At 48.4% G+C, this 18,625-nt stretch overlaps 3 long non-coding RNA genes across 7 annotated transcripts; all 3 read right to left on the reverse strand.

The window, feature by feature from the left end:
• Positions 1-710: 710 nt before the first annotated feature.
• On the reverse strand, positions 711-14,645 carry LOC137863199 (uncharacterized). 2 transcript variants are annotated; one of them, XR_011100741.1, is made up of 4 exons: positions 2,561-3,340; positions 1,971-2,303; positions 941-1,006; positions 711-852 (listed from the first exon to the last, which is right to left on the reverse strand). It is a non-coding gene; the product is annotated as an uncharacterized lncRNA (long non-coding RNA). The 2 variants fall into 2 exon arrangements; XR_011100742.1 differs by lacking the exons at positions 711-852; positions 941-1,006 and adding an exon at positions 14,407-14,645 and having other exon boundaries at positions 1,019-2,303; positions 2,561-2,775.
• Positions 4,859-9,356, reverse strand: LOC137863274 (uncharacterized). 4 transcript variants are annotated; one of them, XR_011100825.1, is made up of 7 exons: positions 8,424-9,356; positions 8,270-8,324; positions 7,941-8,034; positions 7,171-7,262; positions 5,626-5,735; positions 5,110-5,170; positions 4,859-4,949 (listed from the first exon to the last, which is right to left on the reverse strand). It is a non-coding gene; the product is annotated as an uncharacterized lncRNA (long non-coding RNA). The 4 variants fall into 4 exon arrangements; XR_011100824.1 differs by having other exon boundaries at positions 8,270-9,356; XR_011100823.1 differs by lacking the exons at positions 8,270-8,324; positions 8,424-9,356 and having other exon boundaries at positions 7,941-8,261.
• Positions 10,679-12,445, reverse strand: LOC137863314 (uncharacterized). Its single transcript, XR_011100864.1, has 3 exons — positions 11,893-12,445; positions 11,360-11,470; positions 10,679-10,904 (listed from the first exon to the last, which is right to left on the reverse strand). It is a non-coding gene; the product is annotated as an uncharacterized lncRNA (long non-coding RNA).
• Positions 14,646-18,625: the final 3,980 nt, after the last annotated feature.

The raw sequence follows: 18,625 nt of genomic DNA on the forward strand, positions 1-18,625 counted from the left end.
ACGCCACAAACACTACAAACAAAACACACAGCACTAGGCGCAAGAAAAAGTGACCCCCGGGGGAAAGCCCTATGGCAACAGCAAGTCAGAACAAGTGCTCTGCACCAGACCCCAGGAGAGACTCAAATGTCACGACACGTGACTGGAAGCAACTGCCAGAACTGGGATGATGGAGGCCTAAAAAGCCTGCCTTCAAGACAAAAGACCGGAAGGATGGGGACTGAAAACCCCCTAAGAAGACACTTAGGAAATCAATTCCCAAGCAAGAGCTCCTGATGCGGTCCAGACGACTTCTGCAAGAGTGAGGATGGAAACAGACGTGATCTCAAACCGAATACGATGCACAAGACCTGAAACAGATCTGCACTTCAAGCAGCCACTGCAAGACAAGAAGTGCTCGGATCAGAGCCATGATGACAAAACAAGCATTGAGGCCCTTCAGCACAGCTACCAAGTCGCCTGTCTGGTCAGTCCAGAGTCAAAAGTCATGAGGATATCAAGACCCAAGAAGCACAGAACAGACGCTGCAGAAGCAACACTACAGGACAGACCAACAGAAGGAAACTGTCCTGCCTGGCGCACGCACTCATGCTACAAAATAATCCTGCCTCTTCTATTAGCCTGGTGACCCAGCCACAAGCACCCTGAACCACCCTCACAGGGGCACCAAGCCTATTCAGCCAGCAGGCACCACGCTGCTCTGGCTCCCAGCTCCCATTAGCCACCCCAGATATGCAAATACCAGGTGCCCTCCAACTTAGCTCTCAGGTTGCTGCATGGTAAAGTCCCTCCGCCTCAAGAAATGCACAGGCACCAATTGTCATCTTGGTCAATTGCCAGGCTCATCATCAGCTGCAAAAACAGAGTACCAGCATTCACTAGGACGCCAGCCCCATTGCTCACCTTCTCCACAATGCTGACTACTGCTGATGCAACGTACGATTGTGCTCACGTGTTCCTCTCCGAGTCCAAGGTCCAACAGTGAAACCAGTATCATCCACTCCACCTGGGAAAACAAAGGGATTAAATATTCGTTGCATTCACAACAAGTCAGCCAATGGTGTTGGTTTTTTTTTCTTATTGTTTTTTTTTTTTGTCTGTGTGTGTTTCCTGTTTTTTTTTTTTTTTTTTAAATGTTTTAGCTAAACAACATGCAGAGAGCAGACAAGAGACCTGGGGTGTTTCTAGAAGCAACAATCCCCATGCTTTTGCTGCAGCTTTTAATATTGAAAGGACAGCACAACCACTCAAGTAACTGGAACTTTTTCAAATGGAATTAAGTCAAACAGGTTCATCATCACTTGCAAAAACAGAGAACCAGCATTCACTAGCATGCCAGCCCTGATACCCACCTCTTGGACAACACTCACTACTACTGATGCAACATACAGTTGTGCAATACCTCTCTGTTCAAAACTCCTTTACCTAACCTGCTCAGTAGCTCCACATGACAAATGGGCCCGGGGGGCGCCGCGCCGAAATGGGGCCGGGCAGCCTTATTCTGCAGAGAAGAAGGAGGTGACCCTGCTCACTCTCTAGGCACTACTGCACTTATGTGGTCAAGGAACCCTACCCCACGGTTTCCCCAAAACAACGTACCTTTTCTTTTTCTTAGTATCTTTTATTTACGTAGAAAGAAAAATCTAGGAGCAGAAGTGATTACATGCCAAAAAAAAACAAAAACAATTCCATTCCACTCACAGGAAAAATCACTTACTTCAGTAGGATATCTGAGAACCAAGTGGCTATGCTGGTGGGTCAAAACACACTACAGGACACTGGGGCCAGGCCCTCTGCTGCACCCACTTAAAACCCATCCCTGCACTCACCAAGGTGCAACCCCAACACAAAAAAAACAGACGCAGCATTTCAGCTTCAACAGCTTTGGGAACTGCTGGAAAGCAAGCTTCATCCTCAGAGAGGCGTGCTCAGGCTACACAGGACAGGGCTTTGGGCACCACTTTGCTTACCAAAGAAGACCGCAATCAGCACCTGCTTCGTTCCAATTCTCAAGAACTAACATCACAGCCCACGTTGCCTGGGACACCTGATAAACAGAAGAGAAAGCAGCCATACCCTTTTCAAGCCATCCCTGCACGTGTCGCTCCTTGATCATCTGCAACCTCTTCTCCAATCCTCAACCGCTTCTGTGGAGAGCCTGCCATGGCACCTGCAAAGCAAGACCCTTCGCACTCACCTCATGCTACTTGGCAGTTCTGCTCCAATCCAGCTCACAACCAGCCCGCCCTTCTCGTGCTGCTCTTCAGAGTGCAGCTTGGCCCCACTCAGCCTGTGCGAGACACCTGCAAAAGAAAAAGAAAACCACAGGCTGAAGCAGCATCCAAAGCCACAGCACAGCTAGGACAGTTACTCTCATCTGCTCCCTTACCTCGGCCTCCTCACCTCCCCTCGAGGCAGATGTTTCCATCTGCTCTCTTAGGCCAGCTACAACACCTCGGAAATATAAAATAAACAGGATTTTTACTGTATTTTGTGCAGTTAACTAACTGCAGTGACAACTGCACCCCTAAAGTACCTTCTACATCTGCTCATCGCTCACCTTGCCAAAAGCAGCTCCGGTCGTCAAGTCCCGTGTTGTACACTGTGTTTCACCTTAAACAAATGAAAACAGCCACAAGAGAATCAATCATTCACCTGCCACCATTAGCACCCATCCCTCCACAACACAAAGGGACCCAATTAACGATATTATCGTTTCAAAACAGCAGCCCCCTTGCCTCAGCACCTCAGAAGTAGATCAAGACAGGCACCGAGCTGCCTACCGACTGATGAACAGTTCCAGAAGGAGCTCTTTCCTGTGGGCAGTTCCTACTACGGTATACACTCTACTGGGGACAGGAAAGAAATAAAAATAAAAAAATTCAAAACCCCATATCTGTAAGCTTTCAAGATTCAACACTACACCATTCAAGCACTATGCAAACAGCTGCTCGCAAGCAGCTCAACTCTGCCAAATCCACATCTGCCAACCTCCAGAGATGACTGTGCCAGCTGTCCTTCAGTATGCGCCCAGAGGCAGATATCTACGCCAAAACAGTCCCATCAATGTATTAGTACACCCATGCACTGCCACGTTAGCTATTATCACTAACTGCCAGGCAGGACAGCTCCAGACCAAACACGTACACACACAGGCACGCCACAAACACTACAAACAAAACACACAACACTAGGCGCAAGAAAAAGTGACCCCCGGGGGAAAGCCCTATGGCAACAGCAAGTCAGAACAGGTGCTCTGCACCAGACCCTAGGAGAGACTCAAATGTCACGACACGCGACTGGAAGCAACTGTCAGAACTAGGATGATGGAGGCCTAAAAAGCCTGCCTTCAAGACAAGAGACCAGAAGGATGGGGACTGAAAACCCCCTAAGAAGACACTTAGGAAATCAATTCCCAAGCAAGAGCTCCTGATGCGGCCCAGACGACTTCTGCAAGAGTGAGGATGGAAACAGACGTGATCTCAAACCGAATACGATGCACAAGACCTGAAACAGATCTGCACTTCAAGCAGCAACTGCAAGACAAGAAGTTCTCGGATCAGAGCCATGATGACAAAACAAGCATTGAGGCCCTTCAGCACAGCCACCGAGTCGCCTGTCTGGTCAGTCCAGAGTCAAAAGTCATGAGGATATCAAGACCCAAGAAGCACAGAACAGACACTGCAGAAGCAACACTACAGGACAGACCAACAGAAGGAAACTGTCCTGCCTGGCGCACGCACTCACGCTACAAAATAATCCCGCTGCTTCTATTAGCCTGGTGACCCAGCCACAAGCACCCTGAACCACCCTCACAGGGGCACCAAGTCTATTCAGCCAGCTGCCTCCATGCTGCTCTGGCTCCCAGCTCCCATTAGCCACCCCAGATATGCAAATACCAGGTGCCCCCCAACTTAGCTCTCAGGTTGCTGCATGGTAAAGTCCCTCCGCCTCAAGAAATGCACAGGCACCGATTGTCATCTTAGTCAATTGCCAGGCTCATCATCAGCTGCAAGAAACAGAGTACCAGCATTCACTAGCACGCCGGCCACGATGCCCACCTTCTCCACAATGCTGACTACCGCTGATGCAACATACGGTTCTGCTCACCTCTTCCTCTCCGAATCCAAGCTCCAACAGTGCAGCCAGTATCATCCACTCCACCTGGGAAAACAAAGGGATTAAATGATCGTTGCATTCACAAGTCAGCCAATGGTGTTGTTTTTTTTTGTTACTGTTTTTGTGTGTGTGTGTGTGTGTGTGTTTCCTGTATTTATTTTTTAGTCTGCTTTAGCTCAACAGCATGCAGACAAGAGAACTGGGGTGTTTCTAGAAGCAATAATCCCCATGCTTTTGCTGCAGCTTTTAACATTGAAAGGACAACACGACCCAGCAAGTAACTGGAACTTTCTTAACTGGAATTAGCTCAAACTTTTATTCACATTGAAAGAAAAATCTAGGTGCAGAACAGATTATACACCAACAAAATCAATTCCATTCCACCCCCGGGAAAAAAAATCACATACTCTCATCCCCTCCTGTCCCTCAGCCGCTTGCCTGCCCCATGTGGCAGATGCTTCCATCTGTTCTCTTCACCCACTTACAGCACCTCTAAAAGGCAAACTGGAATTTTACTCTACTGGATGTAGGAAAATAACTGCAGTGACAACCGCACCCCAAAAACAACAGTTACCTCTGCTCATCACGTACCAGAGTCACTGCAGAGGCAGCTGGTTGACACATCCTGCACTGCACACTGCATTGCAGCCTGAACAAAGGAGAAACGCAGGAAGAAGATAAACATTCAGCTGCCAGCAGTAGCACCCATCCCTCAACAACATAAGCGACCCCAGCTTTACTTTTATCCTTTCAAAACAGCAGGCCACTTGCCTCTGGACCTGCAAATTAGGTCCAAGCTTGAAAGGAGCGGCCAGCATCACCCACGCCACCTGGGAACATAAAAGGACAAAATGACCACTGTGCTTGCAAGCACCCACCTGCTACACTGCTCCTCTATCCCAAACAGTCTCACCCCGGACCCTCTGAGGGAAACACCTGAGCGTCTTCCCTTCGCTTCAGATAAGGGATGACCAGGCTGACACCACTCACCTTCCCTCAGAGCTTCCTGACATGACGATTTCCCTTCCCTCTCCACAACTGCACAAAGCACCTGCAGAGGCAAGAGAAAAGCACACTCTAAAGCACCTCACAGCCACAGCGTACCTGCTGCAATACCTCTCTCTTCCCAGCTCCGGTACTTCAGCTGCCCACCAGCTCTAACTCAGATTCTACGCTCACAGCGCCACAGCAAACTCTGCCTAGACCACACAACACACACTACACAAGCTACATTGCCCAGCACACACAAGCTGGTACATTCCCACCCAACAATCAGTTGCATCGCACAGGAAGGATGCTGCACACTCCTAGAAACCAAACCTACCAGTCCTGAGCAGCTCCCCACTTCCTCCTGCCAACCACGCTCAGCACACACACTATTCACCCCTCAAAAAAAAAAAATAAACTTAGAACTTACACACACAAAAAAAAAAAACAACCGAGCTCCACAAATGCCAAAAAGACATGCGCACACAGCAGCCCCAGCAGGGGTAATCACAGACTTACCCTTTGCACATGAAAAGGTGACTATGATACAACCCTGCTCAGTCTCTTGGCAATGCTGCATCTACACTGTCAAGCCACATGTAGCCGGTAATCAAGCTGGTTTTAGTCCTCTGCAGAATAAAACGAGTGGGTTTATACATCTAGAGATTAAAGTGCAGCTCAAAAACAGAGGAGTATCGCACCATCCTAAAAAACAATAAGCCACAAACCTCTACTAAACATTCCTCTATTAAGTGAATTCCAAGCACTTAAAAATTCTAGAAATCTATAGACTCCAGTCTGCCTAGAGAACCCTGCAACTGACTGAAGGAAAAACAAAGCACTTACCCCAAGGAGCAGCCCAGGCAGAAGGAGCTCTCTGATAGCATGCCTGGGGCTCATATAGCATTCGGCCCTGCCCAGCACCCAAACCCAATCACCTGGGAAAGGGGAGGGGCAAAGCACAAGGAAGTAGAAAGAAAGCAGGAACAGAAGCAACTGCTTTTTATTTTTTTTTTATTTTATTTTTTTTTTTTTTAAGATCTGCTTTACTGGGAAAACATGCAGAGAGCAGACAGGTGACCTGTGGTGTTTCTAGAAGCAACAATCCCCATGCTTTTACTGCAGCTTTTAACATTGAAAAAACAACACGACCAGGCCAGTAACAGGAACTCTTTCAAATGGAATTACGTCAAACAGGTTCATCATCACTTGCAAAAACAGAGAACCAGCATTCACTAGCACGCCAGCACTGACACCCACCTCCTCCACAACGCTGACTACTACTGATGCAACATGCTACTGTGAAATACCTCTCTGTTCCCAGCTCCTTTCCCTCATCTGCTCACTACATTTACCTGAGAAGTGTGCCCAAACGGACTCATTCTACAGAGATGAAGAAGGTGGCCCTGCTCACTCTCTTGGCACTACTGCACTTATGCACTCAAGGAACCATACCCCACAGTTTCCCAAAAACAACGTACCTGGCAACCCCTCATAAATGTACTTCTAATATGTCAATTCAAGGACATAAAGCCTAGAAGGCTTTATGGTCTAAAGACTCGACAGACAGAAAAAACACAAGCAAAAGCTCCAGAAATATAACAAACTGTCCCTAAACTTGAAACAGACTACCCCTTACATGCCCACTGCTGCCATTTTCAGACACATGCTCACACAGGGAGCTTCCATGATACATTTCAACTAAACCCTGCTCCATCTCTTTAACAACAAGGTTTTGACTTTGATAATATTTGACATACAGGCAAAGAATCACAGAAAGCCCCGTAATTCTGCAAAACTCAGAAGGGACCCAGAACCACAAAGCAAACACACAAAGTAACATCACCATACTATCCGTAAAACTGCTATAACAACTACTCATCTGAGGAAGAGCCGTGTGCAATACAAGCACCTACTAATAGATTTCTGTACAATGACAGATCCTACCAGCTGCCACCTCAAAAAGACATGCGTACCCGTTTCTACTAGGAAACGCATCAGTCCATAGACTCTGACCCACCTAAAGAACCCTCCAAACAACTGAAGGAAAAACAAAGCCCTTACCCAAAAGTGCAGCCCAGACAGAAGGAGCTCTCTGATGGCACACCTGCAACTCAGTTACCACTAGGTCTCACCTGGACCCTGAAGCCAATCACCTGGGAAAGTGCAAGGGGGAAAGCACAAAAAACAAAAAGAAGGAGCAACAGCTGTGGTTTATTTACTTATTTATAAGGCTTAGCTCAACAGCATACAGAGTGCAGACAGGAGAGCTAGGGTGTTTCTAGGAACAAAAATCCCCATGCTTTTGCTGTAGCTTTGAATATTAAAAGGACAATACAACTAAGCAAGCAATTGATTTCTTTTTCCATCTGGAATTACCTCGATCTTTCATTTACATAGAAAGAACAATCTAGGAGTAGAACAGATTACACACCAAAAAATAATTCTATTCCATTCCACTCACAGGAAAAAATCACTTCAGTAGGATACCTGAGAACTAAATGGCTATGTTGATGGGTCAAAACACGCTACAGGACACTGGGGTTCAGGCCCTCCGCTGCACACACTTAAAACCCATCCCTACACTCACCAAGGTGCAACCCCAACACAAAAAAACAGACACAGCATTTCAGCTTCAACAGCTTTGGGAACTGCTGGAAAGCAAGCTTCATTCTCAGCGAGGCGTGCTCAGGCTACACAGGACAGGGCTTCGGGCACCACTTTGCTTACCAAAAAACCGCCATCAGCACCTGCTTTGTTCCGATTCTCAAGAAATAACATCACAGCCCACATTGCCTGGGACACCTGATAAACAGAAGAGAAAGCAGCCATACCATTTTCAAGCCATCCCTGCACGTGTCGCTCCTTGATGAGCTGCAACCTCTTCTCAAATCCTCAACCGCTTCTGTGGAGAGCCTGCCAGGGCACCTGCAAAGCAAGATGGATACCCTTCACAGTCACCTCGTGCTACTTGGCTGTTCTGCTCCAATCCAGCTCACAACCAGCCCGCCCTTCTCGTGCTGCTCTTCAGAGTACAGCTTGGCCCCTCTGAGCCTGTGTGAGACAAATGTGAAACAAAAAAGCATAGGCTGAAGCAGCATCCAAAGCCACAGCACAGCTAGGACAGTTACTCTCATCTGCTCCCTTACCTAAGCCTCCTCACCTGCCCTCGAGGCAGATGCTTCCATCTGCTCTCTTATGCCAGCTACAATACACCTCTGAAATATAAACAGGATTTTTACTGTACTTTGTGTAGTTAAGTAACTGCAGTGACAACTGCACCCCTAAAGTACCTGCTACATCTGTTCATCGCTCACCTTGCCAAAAGCAGCTATGGTCAAGTCCCGTGTTGTACACTGTGTTTCACCTTAAACAAATTAAACAAAAGTTGCCTACCAAGGGTTGAACAGTTCCAGAAGGAGCTCTTTCCTGTGACAGGTTCCTCCTAGGGTTTACACTCTAATGGGGACAGGAAAGAAATAAGAAAAAAAAAAAAGCAAAACCCCTTATCTGTAAGCTTTCAAGATTCAACAGACCTCCTCAAGCACACTGTTCAAACACTATGTGAGAAGCTGCTCACAAGCAGCTGAAATCTCCCCCCCACACATCTGCCTAACACTACAGAGATGACTGTGCCAGCTGCCCTTCAGTACGTGCCCAGAGGCAGACCGGATGTCTTTGCCAAAACAGTCCCATCAATGTATTAGTACACCCATGCACTGCCACATTAATCACTAACTGCCAGGCAGGACAGCTCCGGACCAAACACATACACACACAGGCACGCCACAAACACTACAAACAAAACACACAACGCAAGGCACAAGAAAAAGTGACCCCCAAAAGGAAAGCCCTATGGCAACAGCAAGTCAGAACAGGTGCTCTGCACCAGACCCTATGAGAGACTCAAATGTCACGACACGCGACTGGAAGCAACTGCCAGAACTGGGATGGTGGAGGCCTAAAAAGCCTGCCTTCAAGACAAGAGACCAGAAGGATGGGGGCTGAAAACCCCCTAAGAAGACACTTAGGAAATCAATTCCCAAGCAAGAGCTCCTGATGCGGCCCAGACGACTTCTGCAAGAGTGAGGATGGAAACAGACGTGATCTCAAACCGAATATGATGCACAAGACCTGAAACAGATCTGCACTTTCGAGCACTTCTTGTCTTGCAGTCGCTGCTTGATCAGAGCCATGATGACAAAACAAGCATTGAGGCCCTTCAGCACAGCTACCAAGTCCCCTGTCTGGTCAGTCCGGTCTAAAAAGCCAGGAGGATATCAAGACCCGAGAAGCACAGAACAGACACTGCAGAAGCAACACTACAGGACAGACAAACTGAAGGAAACTGTCCTGCCTGGCACACGCACTCATGCTACAAAATAATCCCGCTGCTTCTATTAGCCTGGTGACCCAGCCACAAGCAGCCTGAACCACCCTCACAGTGGCACCAAGTCTATTCAGCCAGCACGCTCCATGCTGCTCTGGCTCCCAGCTCCCATTAGCCACCCAAGATATGCAAATACCAGGTGCCCCACAACTTAGCTCTTAGGTTGCTGCATGGTAAAGTCCCTCCGCCTCAAGAAATGCACAGGCACCGATTGTCATCTTAGCCAATTGAAGGCTCATCATCAGCTGCAAAAAACAGAGTACCAGCATTCACTAGCACGCCAGCCATGATGCCCACCTGCTCCACAATGCTGACTACCGCTGATGCAACATACGGTTCTGCTCACCTCTTCCTCTCCGAGTCCAAGCTCCAACAGTGCAGCCAGTATCATCCACACCACCTGGGAAAACAAAGGGATTAAATGATCATTGCGTTCAGAAGTGACCCAATGGTGTTTTTTTTTTTCTTATTGTTTTTTGTGTGTTTCCTGTTTTTTTTTTTTTTTTTTTTTTCAAATCTGCTTTTGCTCAACAGCATGCAGACTGCAGACAAGAAAACTGGGGTGTTTCTAGAAGCAATAATCCCCATGCTTTTGCTGCAGCTTTTAACATTGAAAGGACAACACGACCCAGCAAGTAACTGGAACTTCTTCAAATGGAATTAACTTAAAATTTTATTTGCATTGAAAGAAAAATCTAGGAGCAGAATAGATTATACACCAACAAAATCAATTCCATTCCACCCCCGGGAAAAAAATCACATACTCTCATCCCCTCCTGTCCCTCAGCCGCTTGCCTGCCCCACGTGGCAGATGCTTCCATCTGTTCTCTTCACCCACTTACAGCACCTCTAAAAGGCAAACTGGAATTTTACTCTACTGGATGTAGGAAAATAACTGCAGTGACAACCGCACCCCAAAAACAACAGTTACCTCTGCTCATCACACACCAGAGTCACTGCAGAGGCAGCTGGTTGACACATCCTGCACTGCACACTGCATTGCAGCCTGAACAAAGGAGAAACGCAGGAAGAAGATAAACATTCAGCTGCCAGCAGTAGCACCCATCCCTCAACAACATAAGCGACCCCAGCTTTACTTTTATCCTTTCAAAACAGCAGGCCACTTGCCTCTGGACCTGCAAATTAGGTCCAAGCTTGAAAGGAGCGGCCAGCATCACCCACGCCACCTGGGAACATAAAAGGACAAAATGACCACTGTGCTTGCAAGCACCCACCTGCTACACTGCTCCTCTATCCCAAACAGTCTCACCCCGGACCCTCTGAGGGAAACACCTGAGCGTCTTCCCTTCGCTTCAGATAAGGGATGACCAGGCTGACACCACTCACCTTCCCTCAGAGCTTCGTGACATGATGATTTCCCTTCCCTCTCCACAACTGAACCAAGCACCTGCAGAGACAAGGGAAAAGCACACTCTGAGGCACCTCACAGCCACAGCGTACCTGCTGCAAGACCTCTCTCTTCCCAGCTCCGGTACTTCAGCTGCTCACCAGCTCTGAGATTCTACGCTCACAGCGCCACAGCAAACTCTGCGCAGGCCACACAACACACACTACACAAGCTACATTGCTTAAGACATATGAGCTGGAATGTTCCTACCCAACAATCAGTCACATCGCACAGGAAGGATGCCGCACACTCCTAGAAACCAAACCTACCAGTCCTGAGCAGCTCCCCACATCCACCTGGCAACCACGCTCAGCACACACACTATTCACCCCTCAAAAAAACCAAGAAGTTAGAACATACACATACACACACAAAAAAAAGAAACAACCGAGCTCCACAAATGCCAAAAAGACATGCGCACACAGCAGCCCCGGCAGGGGTAATCACAGACTTACCCCTTGCAGATAAAAAAGGTGACTCTGATACAACCCTGCTCAGTCTCTTGGTAATGCTGCATCTACGCTCTCAAGCCACAGGTACCATGCAATCAAGCTGGTTTTAGTCCTCTGCAGAATAAAACGAGTTGGTTTATACATCTAGAGATTAAAGTGCAGCTCAAAAACAGAGGAGTACCCCACCATCCTAGAAAACAATAAGCCAGAAACCTCTATTAAACATCCCTCTATTAAGCGAATTCCAAGCACTTAAAAATTCTAGAAATCTATAAACTCCAGCCTGCCTAGAGAACCCTGCAACTGACTGAAGGAAAAACAAAGCACTTACCCCAAGGAGCAGCCCAGGCAGAAGGAGCTCTCTGATAGCATGCCTGGGGCTCATATACCATTTGGCCCCGCCCAGCACCCAAACCCAATCACCTGGAAAAGGGGAGGGGCAAAGCACAAGGAAGTAGAAAGAAAGGAGCAGCAGCAGCAGCTGTTTTTTATTTTTTTATTATTATTATTTTATTTTATTTTAAGATCTGCTTTACCTGAAAACCATGCAGAGAGCAGACAGGTGACCTGTGTTGTTTCTAGAAGCAACAATCCCCATGCTTTTGCTGCAGCTTTTAACATTGAAAGGACAACACGACCAGGCCAGTAACTGGAACTTTTTCAAATGGAATTACGTCAAACAGGTTCATCATCACTTGCAAAAACAGAGAACCAGAACTCACAAGCATGCCAGCCCTGACACCCACCTCCTCCACAACGCTTACTACTACTGATGGAACATGCTACTGTGCAATACCTCTCTGTTCCCAGCTTCTTTACCTCATCTACTCACTACATTTACCTGAGAAATGGGCCCGGGCAGCGCCGCGCCGAAAGGGGCCCGGGCGGACTTATTCTGCAGAGAAGAAGAAGGTGAGCCTGCTCACTCTCTAGGCACTGCTGCACTTATGTGGTCAAGGAACCATACCCCACGGTTTCCCAAAAACAATGTACCTCGCAACCCCTCATAAACGTACTTCTACTATGTAAATTCAAGGACAAAGTCTAAAAGGCTGCAAGGTCTACCACTCGACAGACAGAAAACACACAAGCAAAAGCTCCAGAAATATAACAAACTGTCCCTAAACTTGAAACAGACTACCCCTTACATGCCCACTGCTGCCATTTTCAGACACATGCTCACACAGGGAGCTTCCATGATACACTTCTCCTAAACCCTGCTCCATCACTTTGCCACCAAGGTTTTGACTATGATAATATTTGACATACAGGCAAAGACTCACAGAAAGCCCCGTAATTCTGCAAAAATCAGAAGGGACCCAGAACCACAAAGCAAACACACAAAGTAACATCACCATACTATCCGTAAAACTGCCATAACAACTACTCACCTGAGGAAGAGCTACGTGCAATACAAGCACCTACTAATAGATTGCTTTACAATGACAGATCCCACCAGTTGCCACCTCAAAAAGACATGCGTACCCGTTTCTACTAGGAAACGCATCAGTCCATAGACTCTGACCCACCTAAAGAACCCTCCAAACAACTGAAATAAAACCAAACGCTTACCCAAAAGTGCGGCCCAGGCAGAAGGAGCTCTCTGATGGCATACCTGCAACTCAGTTACCACTAGGTCCCACCTGGACCCTGAAGCCAATTACCTGGGAAAGTGCAGGGGGAAAGCACATGAAAGTAGAAAGAGGAGGAGCAGCAGCTGTGGTTTATTTGCTTTTATAAGGCTTAGCTCAACAGCATGCAGAGTGCAGACAGGAGAACTGGGGTGTTTCTAGAAACAAAAATCCCCACGCTTTTGCTGCAGCTTTGAATATTGAAAGGACAATACATCCAAGTAAGCAACCGATTTCTTTTTCCATCTGGAATTACCTCGATCTTTCATTTACACAGAAAGAACAATCTAGGAGCAGAACTGATTACACGCCAAAAAATAATTCAATTTCATTCCACTCACAGGAAAAAATCACTTCAGTAGGATATCTGAGAATCAAAAGGCTATGCTGGTGGGTCAAAACACACTACAGAACACTGGGGCCAGGCCCTCCTCTGCACCCACTTAAAACCCATCCCTGCACTCACCAAGGTGCAACCCCAACACAAAAAAACAGACGCAGCATTTCAGCTTCAACACAGTTTTGGGAACTACTGGAAAGCAAGCTTCATACTCAGAGAGGCATGCTCACGTTACACAGGACAGGGCTTCGGGCAGCTCTTTGCCTACCAAAGAAGACCATTATCAGCACCTGCTTTGTTCCAGTTCTCAGGAACTAACATCACAGCCCAAGTTGCCTGGGACACCTGATAAACAGAAGAGAAAGCAGCCATACCATTTTTAAGCCATCCCTGCACGTGTCGCTCCTTGATGAGCTGCAACCTCTTCTCAAATCCTCAGCCTCTTCTGTGGAGAGCCTGCCATGGCACCTGCAAAGCAAGACGGATACCCTTCGCACTCACCTCGTGCTACTTGGCAGTTCTGCTCCAATCCAGCTCACAACCAGCCCGCCCTTCTCGTGCTGCTCTTCAGAGTGCAGCTTGGCCCCACTCAGCCTGTGTGAGACAAAAGTGAAACAAAAAGAAAAGCACAGGCTGAAGCAGCATCCAAAGCCACAGCACAGCTGGGACAGTTACTCTCATCTGCTCCCTTACATCTGCCCCCTCACCTCCCCTCGAGGCATATGCTTCCATCTGCTCTCTTAGGCCAGCTACAATACCCCTGAAATATAAACAGGATTTTTACTGTATTTTGTGCAGTTAACTAACTGCAGTGACAACTGCACCCCTAAAGTACCTGCTACATCTGTTCATCGCTCACCTTGCGAAAAGCAGCTCCGGTCAAGTCCCGTGTTGTACACTGTGTTTCACCTTAAACAAATGAAAACAGTCACAAGATAGTCATTCACCTGCCAGCATTAGCACCCATCCCTCAACAACACAAAGGGACCCCATTTACAATATTATCATTTCAAAACAGAAGCCCCAATACCTCAGCACCTCAGAAGTAGGTCAAGACAGTCACCGAGTTGCCTACCAACTGATGAACAGTTCCAGAAGGAGCTCTTTCCGTGAAAGGTTCCTCCAAAGGTTTACACTCTACTGGGGACAGAATAGTAATAAAAAATAAAAGTTTCAAAACCCCGTATCTGTAAGCTTTCAAGATTCAACAGACCTCCTCAAGCACACCGTTCAAGCACTATACAAACAGCTGCTCACAAGCAGATATACTCTCCCAAATGCACATCTGCCAACCACCAGAGATGACTGTGCCAGCTGCCCCTCAGTACGTGCCCAGAGGCAGACCGGATGTCTTTCCCAACACAGTCCCATCAGTGTATTAGTACACCCATGCACTGCCACGTTAATCACTAACTGCCAGGCAGGACAGCTCCAGAACAAACACATACACACACGGGCACGCCACAAACACTACAAACAAAACACACAACGCAAGGCACAAGAAAAAGTGACCCCCAAAAGGAAAGCCCTACGGCAACAGCAAGTCAGAACAGGTGCTCTGCACCAGACCCTACGAGAGACTCCAATGTCACGACACGCAACTGGAAGCAACTGCCAGAACTGGGATGATGGAGGCCTAAAAAGCCTGCCTTCAAGACAAGAGACCAGAAGGATGGGGACTGAAAACCCCCTAAGACAACTCTCAGGAAATCAATTCCCAAGCAAGAGCTCCTGATACGGCCCAGACGACTTCTGCAAGAGTGAGGATGGAAACAGATGTGCATCATATTCAGCTTGAGATCACAAGACCTGAAACTTATCTGCACTTTAAGCAGCAACTGCAAGACAAAAAGTGCTCGGATCAGAGCCATGATGACAAAACAAGCATTGAGGCCCTTCTGCACAGCTACCAAGTCGCCTGTCTAGTCAGTCCTGTGTAAAAAGTTAGGAGAATATCAAGACCCAAGGAGACCATAATTCACAACACACAATGGAGAAGCAACACTACAGGACAGACAAACTGAAGGAAACTGTCCTGCCTGGCACACGCACTCATGCTACAAAATAATCCCGCTGCTTCTATTAGCCTGGTGACCCAGCCACAAGCACCCTGAACGTGACCCAGCCTCAACCACCCCTCACAGTGGCACCATGTCTATTCAGCCAGCAGGCACCACGCTGCTCGGGCTCCCAGCTCCCATTAGCCACCCCAGATATGCAAATACCAGGTGCCCCCCAACTTAGCTCTCAGGTTGTTGGATGGTAAAGTCCCTCCGCCTCAAGAAATGCACAGGCACTGATTGCCATCTTAGTCAATTGCCAGGCTCATCATCAGCTGCAAAAACAGAGTAACAGCATTCACTAGCACGCCGGCCATGATGCCCACCTGCTCCACAATGCTGACTACTACTGATGCAACATACAGTTCTGCTCACCTCTTCCTCTCCGAATCCAAGCTCCAACAGTGCAGCCAGTATCATCCACACCACCTGGGAAAACAAAGGGATCAAATGATCGTTGCGTTCAGAAGTGACCCAATGGTGGTTTGTTTTTTTTATTATTGTTTTTTTGTGTGTGTTTCATGTTTTTTTTTTCGTTTTTTTTTTGAAATCTGCTTTTGCTCAACTGCACGCAGACTGCAGACAAGAAAATTGGGGGTGTATCTAGAAGAAACAATCCCCATGCTTTTGCTGCAGCTTTTAACATTGAAAGGACAACACGACCCAGCAAGTAACTGGAACTTCTTCAAATGGAATTAACTTAAAATTTTATTTACACTGAAAGAAAAATCTAGGAGCAGAACAGATTATACACCAACAAAATCAATTCCATTCCACCCCCGGGAAAAAAATCACATACTCTCATCCCCTCCTGTACCTCAGCCGCATCCCTGCCCCCCATGGCAGATGCTTTCATCTGTTCTCTTCTCCCACTTTTAGAACCTCTAAAAGGCAAACTGGAATTTTACTCTATTGGATGTAGGAAAATAACTGCAGTGACAATCGCGCCCGTAAAACAACAGTTACCTCTGCTCATCACGCACCAGAGTCACTGCAGAGGCAGCTTGGGTCAAGAGGTCCTGCACTGCACACTACGTTTCACCCTGAACAAAAGAAAAACACAGGCAGAAGATAAACATTCAGCTGCCAGCAGTAGCACCCAACCCTCAAAAACATAAGCGACCCCAGCTTTACTTTTATCCTTTCAAAACAGCAGGCCACTTGCCTCTGTACTTGCAAATTAGGTCCAAGCTTGAAAGGAGCGGCCAGCATCACCCACGCCACCTGGGAACACAAAAGCATACAATGACAACTGTGCTTGCAAGAACCCGCCTGCCACACTGCTCCTCTATCCCAAACAGCCTCACCTCGGAACCTCACAGGGAAACACCTGAGCGTCTTCGCTTCAGATAAGGGATGACCAGGCTGACACCACTCACCTTCCCTCAGAGCTTCCTGACATGACGATTTCCCTTCCCTCTCCACAACTGAACCAAGCACCTGCAGAGACAAGGGAAAAGCACACTCTGAGGCACCTAACAGCCACAGCGTACCTGCTGCAAGACCTCTCTCTTCCCAGCTCCGGTACTTCAGCTGCTCACCAGCTCTAACTGAGATTCTACACTCACAGCGCCACAGCAAACTCTGCGCAGGCCACACAACACACCACTACACAAGCTACATTGCTTAAGACATATGAGCTGGAACGTTCCCACCCAACAATCAGTCGCATCGCACAGGAAGGATGCTGCACACTCCTAGAAACCAAACCTACCAGTCCTGAGCAGCTCCCCACATCCACCTGGCAACCACGCTCAGCACACACACTATTCACCCCTCAAAAAAAAAAAATAAACTTAGAACATGCACATACACACAAAAAAAACAACTGAGCTCCACAAATGCCAAAAAGACATGCACACACAGCAGCCCCGGCAGGGGTAATCACAGACTTACCCCTTGCAGATGAAAAGGTGACTCTGATACAACCCTGCTCAGTCTCTTGGCAATGCTGCATCTACGCTGTCAAGCCACATGTAGCATGTAATCAAGCTGCTGAAACTCTCCAGGAGACTAAAACAAGTGTTTTTATACGTGTAGAGATTAAAATACGGTGCAAAAACAGGAGCATATGTGACCATCCCAAAAAACAGTGAGACAGCAGCCTCTACTAAATATCCCTCTATTTCAAGCACTTAGAAATCTAGAATTCCAAGCACTTAGAAATACAGAACTCCACAAACTGCAGCCTGCCTAGAGAACCTTGCAACTGACTGAAAGAAACACAAAGCACTGACCCCAAAGAGCAGCCCAGGCAGAAGGAGCTCTCTGATGTCGTGCCTGGGGCTCATATACCTTTTGTCCCCGCCCAGCACCCAAACCAAATCACCTGGGGAAGATGAGGGACAAAGCACAAGAGAGCAGGAAGGGAGCAAGAGAAGCAAGTGTTTTTTTTTTTTCTTTCTTTTTTAAAATCAGCTTTATCTCAAAAGCATGCAAAGAGCAGGCAAGATATCTGCAGTGATTCTAGAAGCAAAACTCCCCTTTTACTTTCTCTGCAGATATCAATATTGAACTGAAAATATCACCATGCTAGTAACTGAAACTTTTTGAACTGGAATTAGTTTAAACAGACTCACCCCCATCTGTAAACACAGAGAGCCAGCATTCATCAGAATGCCAGCCCTAATAACCACCTCCTGCACAACGTTCACTACTACTAAGGCAACATATCATTGTGCAATGCCTCTCTGTTCCCAGCTCCTTTACCTCACCTGCTCTGTAGCTCCACATGACAAATGGGCCCGGGCGGCGCCGCGCCGAAATGGGCCCGGGCGGCGCCGCGCCGAAATGGGCCCGGGCGGCGCCGCGCCGAAATGGGCCCGGGCGGCGCCGCGCCGAAATGGGCCCGGGCGGCGCCGCGCCGAAATGGGCCCGGGCGGCGCCGCGCCGAAATGGGCCCGGGCGGCGCCGCGCCGAAATGGGCCCGGGCGGCGCCGCGCCGAAATGGGCCCGGGCGGCGCCGCGCCGAAATGGGCCCGGGCGGCGCCGCGCCGAAATGGGCCCGGGCGGCGCCGCGCCGAAATGGGCCCGGGCGGCGCCGCGCCGAAATGGGCCCGGGCGGCGCCGCGCCGAAATGGGCCCGGGCGGCGCCGCGCCGAAATGGGCCCGGGCGGCGCCGCGCCGAAATGGGCCCGGGCGGCGCCGCGCCGAAATGGGCCCGGGCGGCGCCGCGCCGAAATGGGCCCGGGCGGCGCCGCGCCGAAATGGGCCCGGGCGGCGCCGCGCCGAAATGGGC

This window comes from Anas acuta, chromosome 12, assembly GCF_963932015.1.
Source record: "Anas acuta chromosome 12, bAnaAcu1.1, whole genome shotgun sequence".
NCBI classification, from domain to species: domain Eukaryota; kingdom Metazoa; phylum Chordata; class Aves; order Anseriformes; family Anatidae; genus Anas; species Anas acuta.